Source organism: Ranitomeya variabilis, chromosome 3 (assembly GCF_051348905.1).
Source record: "Ranitomeya variabilis isolate aRanVar5 chromosome 3, aRanVar5.hap1, whole genome shotgun sequence".
Taxonomy (NCBI): Eukaryota; Metazoa; Chordata; class Amphibia; order Anura; family Dendrobatidae; genus Ranitomeya; species Ranitomeya variabilis.
In genome coordinates, this window is record NC_135234.1 from 455,588,536 (window position 1) to 455,601,334 (window position 12,799).

Genomic DNA, 12,799 nt, shown 5'->3' on the forward strand with positions numbered 1-12,799 from the left:
CTTGATAGTATTACATTCAGAACCATAGAAGTGGTTAGCCCACTGATCAGGCAGGGAGACTGGGACAACAAAATCCTGCAGAGGGAGAGCAGGTGGATTTTCTTGATGGAGAGCATAAGCCCTGGTGGTTTGAACGAACAGATTAGGTTCACAAGCTTCATATAAGCCTATTTGTAATTTTATTTATGATAGATAACCCCCCAAAAGCCAAAGGAACCACTAATGGTTTATGTGAAGCCATTGGCTGAATCAGCATCAATGGCAAAGAAAAGCACTTTCTATGTATATGTCGGAGGGGTTTATATGTAACTCCAGTTCTGGGTCCCTTAGATGGATCTGATGTGTATGGCGATATATATATAAAAAAGTGGGGGGGTATATGCCCATTTACGTTAAGAGGTAATGCCACCGTAAGATATCTGGCATCGATGCAGGACCTATCTATATTCAGAGCTAATGCCAGTGTAAGATACCTGGTTTTATAAAAGAATATGTACTGCGCATGTCTTGAGGATGAGACGCCTCTGCATCTCATACACCTGAAGAACATTTGGCAGAATAGGAAGCCGGGCTGACGCACATATGCGCTCCATAGGGACGATGTGCGTTCCACCGACCAGAAGTACATGCTGGATTAGACACCGGATGTTCTTCCAAGCGTGTTTGGAACACGAGGAATGTGCAGGTGCACAGACAACCACAGGCCGGATTAGACTGAAAAAGGTAATTACGGTAATGTGGCTATTTATTGCGGGACTAGTAGCCGACCCCCACCCATTTTTTCCATTTCTTCCTACTATGGCTATCCTCAGTCCCCTGATGAGCCCTGAAAGGAGGGGCCGAAACGTGTAGGGACAAGGGACAACAATTAAGCTAAGTGATCCAGTGTGATCGTATACTTAAGAAAATGGGCCTATAGTTGTCTATGACCTACTAATATTTATTTTGCCTGCTTGTAATTTTGCCTAACACCACCTGACCAATAGGGTTGAGCGATACCGTCCGATACTTGAAAGTATCGGTATCGGAAAGTATCGGCCGATACCGGCAAAGTATCGGATCTAATCCGATACCGATACCCGATACCAATACAAGTGAATGGGACTCAAGTATCGGACGGTAAATCAGCCCTTTCTGTCCTTCTATATGGGGTTCTGGAGGGGGGGGAGAGTGTGGGCGGTGCGTGGGCGGAGACTGCGTGTCTCTGTGCGGGCGGGGTCTGTGCGGGCCTGCCAGGGATCTCATTCTATGCGGCCGGCGCTGTATGCCCAGGCTTGATGCGGCGTGCCGGGGCTTGATGCGGCGTGGGAGGGCTCTGCGGCGTGCTGGGGGGTCTATGCGGCGTGAGGGGCTCTCTGCGGCGTTCTGGGGCGTCTATGCGGCGTGCTGGGGGATCTATGCGGCGTGAGGGGCTCTCTGCGGCATTCTGGGGCGTCTATGCGGCGTGCTGGGGGGTCTATGCGGTGTGCTGGGGGGTCTATGCGGCGTGCTGGGGGGTCTATGCGGCGTGCGGGGGTCTCAGCGGCGTGCGGGGGTCTCTGCAGCGAGGGGGGGGGTCTCTGCGGCGTGGGGGGGGGTCTCTGCGGCGTGCGGGGGTCTCAGTGCGGGCATCGTCCGATGGGACTACAAGTCCCATCGGGCTATGCCTGCTACACTGACAGTGATTGACACATTAGCCAATGATGGGACAGTAGTAGTCCCATCATCCGGCTAATGTGTTGAATGAAAAAAAAAAAAAAATACTCCATACATACATTCTACATACATAAATACATATAGACATACAGTACATTCATACATTACATACATGACATACATTACATTAAACATAGATTACAGACTCACCATTACTTGTCATTTTGATCCCCGAAGCCAGTGTCATCTATAAAAAATGTGAAAAAAACAAACAACCAATATACTCCCTGTCCGCAGAAATCCACGAGTGTCCCACGACGATCTCCCGTGGAGAGCAGCAGCATCAAATAATGCGACCGCTCTCTAGGGGCTCAGAAACACAATGACGGGAGGAAGGTATCCTTCCGCCACTGTATTCCTCCGCCGCTGTAAAAAAAAAGTCCCTAGGCAATTATATAAAGTGACACTTTGAACTCAGGTAACCTCAGTGATGCACTGCAGGAGCCATTGTCTCCTGTCAGTGTGTCACTGAGGGTCCTATAGAGCAGTGACGTCACCCGATGTCACTGTTCTATAGGGGAGATCGTCGTGGGACACTCGTTATTAATTGGACTACGGCGGACAGGTAGTATGCGGTTTATTATTTTACGTTTTTTGCAGGCGCTGAAGTATGGTAAGTATGGTGAAATGAAGAATATTAAAATACTTTTTCCTAATGTGTGCGTGTTTTATTAACCCTTTTCTTACTATTGGATTAATAACGGATAGGCGTCTTATTGACGCCTCTCCGTTATTAACCCGGCTTAATGTCACCTTACGATAGCAAGGTGACATTAACCCCTTATTACCCCATATCCCACCGCTACACGGGAGTGGGAAGAGAGGGGCTAAGTGCCGGAATTGGCGCATCTTACGGATGCGCCATTTTCGGGGCGGCTGCGGACTGGTATTTGTAGCCGGGGGGGGGCCAATATCCATGGCCCCTCTCTAGGCTATGAATATCAGCCCGCAGCTGTCTGCGTAGCCTTTCTGGCTATAAAATATAGGGGGACCCCACGTCATTTTTTTGGGGGGTCCCCCTATTTTAATAGCCAGTAAAGGCTACGCAGACAGCTGCGAGCTGATATTCATAGCAGGCTACAAATATTGGCCCCCGGCCGTCGGCTTTCCCCCTCTGGCGCAGAAAATTGCGCGGGAGCCCACGCCGTTTTTTTCCATTTTTTTTTTTTTTAAATTCAACGCTCATAAAGGCCTCTTTCACCCTTGCGTCAGTACGGGTCCGTCGCTATGCGTCGAGCCGACGTACCGACGCACGTTGTGAAATTTGTACACGACGTGGGCAGCGGATGCAGTTTTTCAACGCATCCACTGCCCATTCTGAAGTGCGGGGAGGAGGGGGCAGAGTTTCTGCTGCGCATGCGCAGTAGAAAATGGCAGACGCGACGGACAAAAAAACGTTCACTTGAACGTTTTTTCGTGCCGACGGTCCGCCAAAACTCGACGGATCCGTTGCAGAACGGACGCGACGTGTGGCCATTCGTCGCGATCCGTCGCTAATACAAGTCTATGGGGAAAAAAATGCATCCTGCGAGCACATTTGCAGGATCCGTTTTTTTCCGCCAGATCCGTTTTTTCAGTCGGATCCGTTGTTTTCCGCCAGATCGGTTTTTTTCCACCGGATCCGTTTTTTTTCGCCAGATCCGTTTTTTTTACATTGGATCCATTTTTTTCGGCCAGATCTGTTTTTTTCCACCGGATCCGTTTTTTTCCACCAGATCTGTTTTTTTTCCGTCAGATCTGTTTTTTCCTGCCGGATCCATTTTTTTCCGCCAGATCCGTTTTTTCTCATAGAGTTGTAATAGCGCCGGATTGCGCCTGATGGCCACACATTTCATCCGTTTTTTGCAGGATTCGTTAAAAAAAACTGTTTCCGCCGGACGGAAAACTCATAGGAACGTTTTTTGTCCGTTATTTTTCATGCATGTTTCCATTCAAATCATGCACATTTTCCGTTTATTTATTTTCCAAAAACCTCATCAAAACCTGCATCAAAACTGCATGAAAAACCGCAACAAAAACCTGCATCAAAAACAGCATCAAAAACCGCACCAAAAACCTGCATCAAAAACCGCACCAAAAACTGCATCAAAAACCGCACCAAAAACTGCATCAAAAACCGCACCAAAAACCTGCAGCAAAAAAGCACCAAAAACTGCATCAAAAACTGCATCAAAAACCGCACCAAAAAACTGCAGCAAAAAACTGCAGCAAAAAAAGCACCAAAAACTGCATCAAAAACCGCATCAAAAAGCTACATCAAAAACAGCACCAAAAACTGCACCAAAAACTGCATCAAAAACAGCACCAAAAAACTGCAGCAAAAAAAGCACCAAAAACTGCATCAAAAACCGCATCAAAAAGCTACATCAAAAACAGCACCAAAAACTGCATCAAAAACCGCACCAAAAACCTGCAGCAAAAAAGCACCAAAAACTGCATCAAAAACCGCATCAAAAACTGCACCAAAAACTGCATCAAAAACCGCATCAAAAAGCTGGAGCAAAAAAAGCACCAAAAACTGCATCAAATACTGCACCAAAAACTGCATCAAAAACCGCACCAAAAACCTGCAGCAAAAACTGCATCAAAAACCGCATCAAAACTGCACCAGTTTTTTATGCAGGTTTTGATGCAGTTTTTGGTGCAGTTTTTGATGCGGTTTTTGATGCAGGTTTTGGTGCTGTTTTTGATGTAGCTTTTTGATGCGGTTTTTGATGCAGTTTTTGGTGCTTTTTTTGCTGCAGGTTTTTGGTGCTGTTTTTGATGCAGTTTTTGGTGCTTTTTTGCTGCAGGTTTTTGGTGCGGTTTTTGATGCAGTTTTTGGTGCAATTTTTGATGCGGTTTTTGACGCAGTTTTTGGTGCTTTTTGATGCAGGTTTTTGGTGCGGTTTTTGATGCAGTTTTTGGTGCAGTTTTTGATGCGTTTTTCGATGCAGTTTTTGGTGCTTTTTTGCTGCATGTTTTTGGTGCGGTTTTTGATGTAGTTTTTGGTTCAGTTTTTGATGCAGTTTTTGGTGCTTTTTTTGCTGCAGGTTTTTGGTGCGGTTTTTGATGCAGTTTTTGGTGCTGTTTTTTATGTAGCTTTTTGTTGAGGTTTTTGATGCAGTTTTTGGTGCTTTTTTTGCTGCAGGTTTTTTATGCCGTTTTTAATGCAGTTTTTGGTGCTTTTTTGCTGCAGGTTTTTGGTGCAGTTTTTGATGCAGTTTTTGGTGCTGTTTTTGATGTAGCTTTTTGATGCGGTTTTTGATGCAGTTTTTGGTGCTTTTTTTGCTGCAGGTTTTTGGTGCTGTTTTTGGTGCTTTTTTTGCTGCAGGTTTTTGATGCCGTTTTTGATGCAGTTTTTGGTGCTTTTTTGCTGCAGGTTTTTGATGCAGTTTTTGGTGCAGTATTTGATGCAGTTTTTGGTGTTTTTTGCTGCAGGTTTTTGGTGCGGTTTTTGGTGCAGCAAAAAAGCACCAAAAACTGCATCAAAAACCGCATCAAAAACTGCACCAAAAACTGCATCAAAAACCGCACCAAAAACCTGCAGCAAAAAGCACCAAAAACTGCATCAAAAAACGCATCAAAAACTGCACCAAAAACTGCATCAAAAATCGCACCAAAAACCTGCAGCAAAAAAAGCACCAAAAACTGCATCAAAAACTGAACCAAAAACTACACCAAAAACCGCACCAAAAACCTGCAGCAAAAAGCACCAAAAACTGCATCAAAAACCGCATCAAAAACCGCATCAAAAACTGCACCAAAAACTGCATCAAAAACCGCACCAAAAACCTGCATCAAAAAAAGCACCAAAAACTGTATCAAAAACTGAACCAAAAACTGCATCAAAAACCGCACCAAAAACATGCAGCAAAAAAGCACCAAAAACTGCATCAAAAACCGCATGTTTTTGGTGCGGTTTTTGATGTAGTTTTTGGTTCAGTTTTTGATGCTTTTTTTGATGCAGGTTTTTGGTGCGGTTTTTGATGCAGTTTTTGGTGCAGTTTTTGATGCGGTTTTTGATGCAGTTTTTGGTGCTTTTTGCTGCAGGTTTTTGGTGCGGTTTTTGGTGCAGTTTTTGATGCGGTTTTTGATGCTTTTTTGCTGCATGTTTTTGGTGCGGTTTTTGATGTAGTTTTTGGTTCAGTTTTTGATGCAGTTTTTGGTGCTTTTTTTGCTGCAGGTTTTTGGTGCGGTTTTTGATGCTGTTTTTGATGCAGGTTTTTGGTGCGGTTTTTCATGCAGTTTAGTTTTGATGCAGGTTTTGATGAGGTTTTTGGAAAATAAATAAACGGAAAATGTGCATGATTTGAATGGAAACATGCATGAAAAATAACAGACAAAAAACGTTCCTATGAGTTTTCCGTCCGGCGGAAAGTTTTTTTTTACGAATCCTGCAAAAAACGGATGAAATGTGTGGCCATCAGGCGCAATCCGGCGCTATTACAACTCTATGAGAAAAAACGGATCTGGCGGAAAAAAATGGATCCGGCAGGAAAAAACGGATCCGGCAGAAAAAAACCGGATCTAGCGGAAAAAAACGGATCCGGTGGAAAAAAACCGATCAGGCGGAAAACAACGGATCCGACTGAAAAAACGGATCTGGCGGAAAAAAACGGATCCTGCAAATGTGCTCGCAGGATGCATTTTTTTTCCCCATAGACTTGTATTAGCGACGGATCGCGACGAATGGCCACACGTCGCGTCCGTTCTGCAACGGATCCGTCAAGTTTTGGCGGACCGTCGGCACGAAAAAACGTTCAAGTGAACGTTTTTTGTCCGTCACGTCTGCCATTTTCTACTGCGCATGCGCAGCAGAAACTCTGCCCCCTCCTCCCCGCACTTCAGAATGGGCAGTGGATGCGTTGAAAAACTGCATCCGCTGCCCACGTCGTGTACAAATTTCACAACGTGCGTCGGTACGTCGGCTCGACGCATAGCGACGGACCCGTACTGACGCAAGGGTGAAAGAGGCCTTTATGAGCGTTGAATTTAAAAAAAAAAAAAAATGGAAAAAAACGGCGTGGGCTCCCGCGCAATTTTCTGCGCCAGAGGGGGAAAGCCGACGGCCGGGGGCCAATATTTGTAGCCTGCTATGAATATCAGCTCGCAGCTGTCTGCGTAGCCTTTACTGGCTATTAAAATAGGGGGACCCCCCAAAAAATGACGTGGGGTCCCCCTATATTTTATAGCCAGAAAGGCTACGCAGACAGCTGCGGGCTGATATTCATAGCCTAGAGAGGGGCCATGGATATTGGCCCCCCCCGGCTACAAATACCAGTCCGCAGCCGCCCCGAAAATGGCGCATCCGTAAGATGCGCCAATTCCGGCACTTAGCCCCTCTCTTCCCACTCCCGTGTAGCGGTGGGATATGGGGTAATAAGGGGTTAATGTCACCTTGCTATCGTAAGGTGACATTAAGCCGGGTTAATAACGGAGAGGCGTCAATAAGACGCCTATCCGTTATTAATCCAATAGTAAGAAAAGGGTTAATAAAACACGCACACATTAGGAAAAAGTATTTTAATATTCTTCATTTCACCATACTTACCATACTTCAGCGCCTGCAAAAAACGTAAAATAATAAACCGCATACTACCTGTCCGCCGTAGTCCAATTAATAACGAGTGTCCCACGACGATCTCCCCTATAGAACAGTGACATCGGGTGACGTCACTGCTCTATAGGACCCTCAGTGACACACTGACAGGAGACAATGGCTCCTGCAGTGCATCACTGAGGTTACCTGAGTTCAAAGTGTCACTTTATATAATTGCTGCATGGGAAAATGTCTCATACAGCAATGCCATAAAGTGAGACTAGGGACTTTTTTTTTTACAGCGGCGGAGGAATACAGTGGCGGAAGGATACCTTCCTCCCGTCATTGTGTTTCTGAGCCCCTAGAGAGCGGTCGCATTATTTGATGCTGCTGCTCTCCACGGGAGATCGTCGTGGGACACTCGTGGATTTCTGCGGACAGGGAGTATATTGGTTGTTTGTTTTTTTCACATTTTTTATAGATGACACTGGCTTCGGGGATCAAAATGACAAGTAATGGTGAGTATGTAATCTATGTTTAATGTAATGTATGTCATGTATGTAATGTATGAATGTACTGTATGTCTATATGTATGTATGTATGTAGAATGTATGTATGGAGTATTTTTTTTTTTTTTCATTCAACACATTAGCCGGATGATGGGACTACTACTGTCCCATCATTGGCTAATGTGTCAATCACTGTCAGTGTAGCAGGCATAGCCCGATGGGACTTGTAGTCCCATCGGACGATGCCCGCACTGAGACCCCCGCACGCCGCAGAGACCCCCCCCACGCCGCAGAGACCCCCCCCCCACGCCGCAGAGACCCCCCAGCACGCCGCAGAGACCCCCGCACGCCGCTGAGACCCCCGCACGCCGCATAGACCCCCCAGCACGCCGCATAGACCCCCCAGCACGCCGCATAGACCCCCCAGCACGCCGCATAGACGCCCCAGAACGCCGCAGAGAGCCCCTCACGCCGCATAGATCCCCCAGCACGCCGCATAGACGCCCCAGAACGCCGCAGAGAGCCCCTCACGCCGCATAGACCCCCCCAGCACGCCGCATAGACCCCCCCAGCACGCCGCAGAGCCCTCCCACGCCGCATCAAGCCCCGGCACGCCGCATCAAGCCTGGGCATACAGCGCCGGCCGCATAGAATGAGATCCCTGGCAGGCCCGCACAGACCCCGCCCGCACAGAGACACGCAGTCTCCGCCCACGCACCGCCCACTTTACATTATAGTGATTTTAGCACTGTGGGGACTTCCGATTCGGATACCCGATACCACAAAAATATCGGATCTCGGTATCGGAATTCCGATACCGCAAGGATCGGCCGATACCCGATACTTGCGGTATCGGAATGCTCAACACTACTGACCAACAATTATGTCTGCTCACCTTTTATATGGTGGTGATTTTTTTTTAAGTGTCATGACCTCCCAATATTTTGCCTGCTTGTAATTTTGTTTATGAGAACCACCTGACAAATAATTACGGTATGTTTGCTCACTTTGCTATACTGTGGTGATTTTTTTTAGAAGTGGGTATGTTATTACCCATCAATAATTTTGCCTGTCACCATCTGACCAACAATTATGTCAGGTTTACCGGCTATATTGTGGTGATTTTTGTGAGGGTGGCTTTTGCTATGAGATAGTACATGGGCATTTACATTTGCTACATTGATTTTTAGTCTTTCCTAAATAACGGAAATGCTGGATAGTTTACCCCTTTGCCATTTAGCCAATTAGTTTATGGAGCGCCTCCACGTCAGGGCAATGGGGTACTCGGCACCGGGTCCTTCGGTTCGGGGGATGTCACGGTGGCTCGACCTGGTCCGTGGCCCTTTGAGCATCCAATTAAAGGTGTAATCTGTACGGTGTTCATGACGCCACCTGTGGTATTCGGTCAGAGTGACCGACGCTGCTTAGGGGTCCGCTGGGGTGATGGAGTGGCAGCTAGATGGTATACCTTCCCACAGGTGAAGTGTATCCCCAGGGCTTCCCAGATGTGTAGGTGGTGATGGTGAACGATATAAGGCGCAATGAATAACGAGGACACAAAGGTTGCAGTCTCTTTACCTTTTACTGAAGACTTCAGCGTCCACAGTCCACAGTACCGTTCACAGGGCAGGCCGAATCCGGCTGGTCCGAAGGCATATCCAGAGTTCTCTTAACCAGGTGGAAATCAGTAGCCTTCCTACTAGCGCCTGTGTGTTGTAGTACCTCCCTGCTGAGCACAACAGGATAGTCCTCACAACTTTCGTAGATGTTTCTGATGTTCTCTCTCTCTCTGTCCCCCAGATGGTATGGATAGAACAACCCGTATGACTGGGATAGCCTGGGGCTTGTTTGTAGGGACCCTAGAGACGCCCCGACCCCCACAATTTGCCACCGTGTCTTCTTAGGTATTAAGGTCGGGCAGCCAACTTGGAATTGACTATCCTGCCGGTCTCTGAAGTAATGCGTAGAGTCAATTACTCCCTCGGTGTTCCGGCCACCGGCTACGCACCTCAGAAGGAGGCTGCCGATCTTGGGGCAGAACTCCTCCCGGTATTATCTCCTTGTGCTGTGACTTCGTTTCTCACTCTCCACAATACAATTCCTTTCTTGTCCTTTCTTAGGATACTGCCGCACGTAGGGGCAGGCGCAGCTCCGTAGCTTTCTATCTCATGCTAGGCCTCTGTCAGGATCCCACCCCTGACAGGGACCCTCTGTCTGCAGCTCAGATGTTCCTCCTTCTCCCCCTGTCTGCCTGACAGGTCCTCTCTGGGTCAAACCCAGGCAGCTTCTGACTGACTTTCTATCCAACCCACCAGTTTTACCCGTATGTGAGGAGTGCCCTAATAGATAGAAGCAAGGCTCCCCCTGGTGGACTGGAGTATGAAGTGTAGTGTGTGACTTGTGATACCTGGCAAGATGAACTCCTTTAGTACCATCAGACGTAATATCACTCCCCTTGGTGGAAGAGCGACATTACTGCAACGACCAGGACTCTGGGGCGCTGCACTTATTCATAGCCTATCGCTCTGAGAGGACAAGCAGAGATATTTTGTGCATCGAACCTAGAACCGAGATGCTGGATAGGTTAGCCCTCTGCTATTTAGCTGTTAATTTGTTTATTCATAGCCTATGAGATACATCCTTCTGAAAGGACAAGCAGAGATATTTTGTGTATTGATTTTTGTCTCTGATAACGAGCTGATATATTAGAGAAAGCTATTTAGCTATTAGAGTTATTCCCAAACACTTAGTGTTATAGACAGTTATATAGTGTATCCATATTGGATTTTTGTGTATCATTTTAGAATAGGGGCTGGTAGGGTATAAGGGACAGCTGACGTTGAGCGGGGACACCACATCGAATCTTATGGTGCCAACCTCCGCTGTCAGGTAGGCTATCAGCCTGATAGGGTCCTACTAGGGCCAGTTAAGGAATAGTACATTTATATAAATTTCCTACTGAGTAATGTGATTTAATTATCTGCCCCATTCAAAAGATACGGGAGGTGCAGTTCCTTTTTAATTTTTTCTTGATTAAACTGTGAATTTTTAATACAAATAATTAAAAGTTAAATTTGATAGGGTTTTTCTTTGTTGCTTTACATTTTATCCAAAACAAACCAGCTTTATTTAAAACATGACATATCAAAAAGAGACAAAGTCAGCAGTGTTAAAAATGTGAAAAAAAAATGCAATGTACAAACGGAGGTAACCTAATTTACCTAATAGGTGCAGAAAATCTGATTTATCAAATACACTTGTAGCCTTGCACTACTATGTGACTATTGCAACTTTAGAAAAAGAAACCACCATTAAGAATAGACAATACCATCAATCTGCAACTGAGCTGAATATTCGGTATGAAAAAACGTGATGGTTCGGTTATACATGGAAGGGTGAATCCACATTTAGCAAATTCTTTAGGATGATACTTTTGGATTTATGCAGGTAAAATCCAAACTGGATTACATTAGCAGCAAGCGGATGAGATTTAACAAACATTTTGATACGGAGATGCTGAGGGGTGAAATCTGAGAGACAAATTTTGCGGCTGATTTGCCAGATTTTTGTGGCCCTACCCTGAAATCTGCCAAACGCATTTAGTTTTTTCTCCTGAATATGACTCACTGCAGAATTTTTGCAGGATAGGTGATCTCACTGATCTGTACTCTGTCATGTCCACATTTTTAAGGATCCGGTGAGGATTTAGGCATGGATTTGTCACCTAAATTCTGACAGTATTTGCTAAAATTCCACAGATAATACAAGTATGTGGAATATTTTATACCCCACTCACATGCTCTGGGAATAAAATAGTGCAAAATAATGAATGCACTCCAGATTTTACAATCCACAGCATTTTTATTCTTGTCACGTGGAAAAGCAGAAAATGAGCCCAATTACCATGACTTTAATCCATATCCTGAAATATTGCTGAAGTTTGGATTTCTGCCACAGTTTTGTGGAAAAATCCATGTTGAATTTGCAGTGAAACCATGGATGACTTATAAAGCACATTATCCTTTTATCCTTTGAGCGGTAGCACTATTTGCTTTTGCAGATTTCTCATGATTAGGCCACGTTCAGTATTTGGTCAGTATTTTACCTCAGTATTTGTAAGACAAACCAGGAGAGGAACAATCAGAGGAAAAGTATAATAGAAACACGTCACCACTTCTGTATTTATCACCCACTCCTGGTTTTGTCTTACAGATACTGATGTAAAATACTGACCAAATACTTAACATGTGAATGTGGCCTTAAGGCTATGTGCACACGTCAGGATTTTCTGCAGAATTTTCCTGAAAAAAACCGGACTTTTTCTGCAGGAAATCTGCATGCGTTTTTTTCGCGTTTTTGACGTGTTTTTTGTGCGGTTTTGACGTGTTTTTTGTGCGCTTTTTTACGGAGCTTCCCAATGCATTAACCCCTTCACCCCCAAGGGTGGTTTGCACGTTAATGACCGGGCCAATTTTTACAATTCTGACCACTGTCCCTTTATGAGGTTATAACTCTGGAACGCTTCAACGGATCTTGGCGATTCTGACATTGTTTTCTCGTGACATATTGTACTTCATGATAGTGGTAAAATTTCTTCGATATAACTTGTAATATATTACTTTATTTGTGAAAAAAACGAATATTTGGCGAAAATTTTGAAAATTTCGCAATTTTCCAACTTTGAATTTTTATGCCCTTATATCACAGACATATGTCACACAAAATACTTAAGAAGTAACATTTCCCACATGTCTACTTTACATCAGCACAATTTTGGAACCAAAATTTTTTTTTGTGACGGAGTTATAAGGGTTAAAAGTTGACCAGCAATTTCTCATTTTTACAACACCATTTTTTTTTAGGGACCACATCTCATTTGAAGTCATTTTGAGGGGTCTATATGATAGAAAATACCCAAGTGTGACACCATTCTAAAAACTGCACCCCTCAAGGTACTCAAAACCACTTTCAAGAAGTTTATTAACCCTTTAGGTGTTTCACAGGAATTTTTGGAATGTTTAAATAAAAATGAACATTTAACTTTTTTTCACACAAAATTTATTTCAGCTCCAAT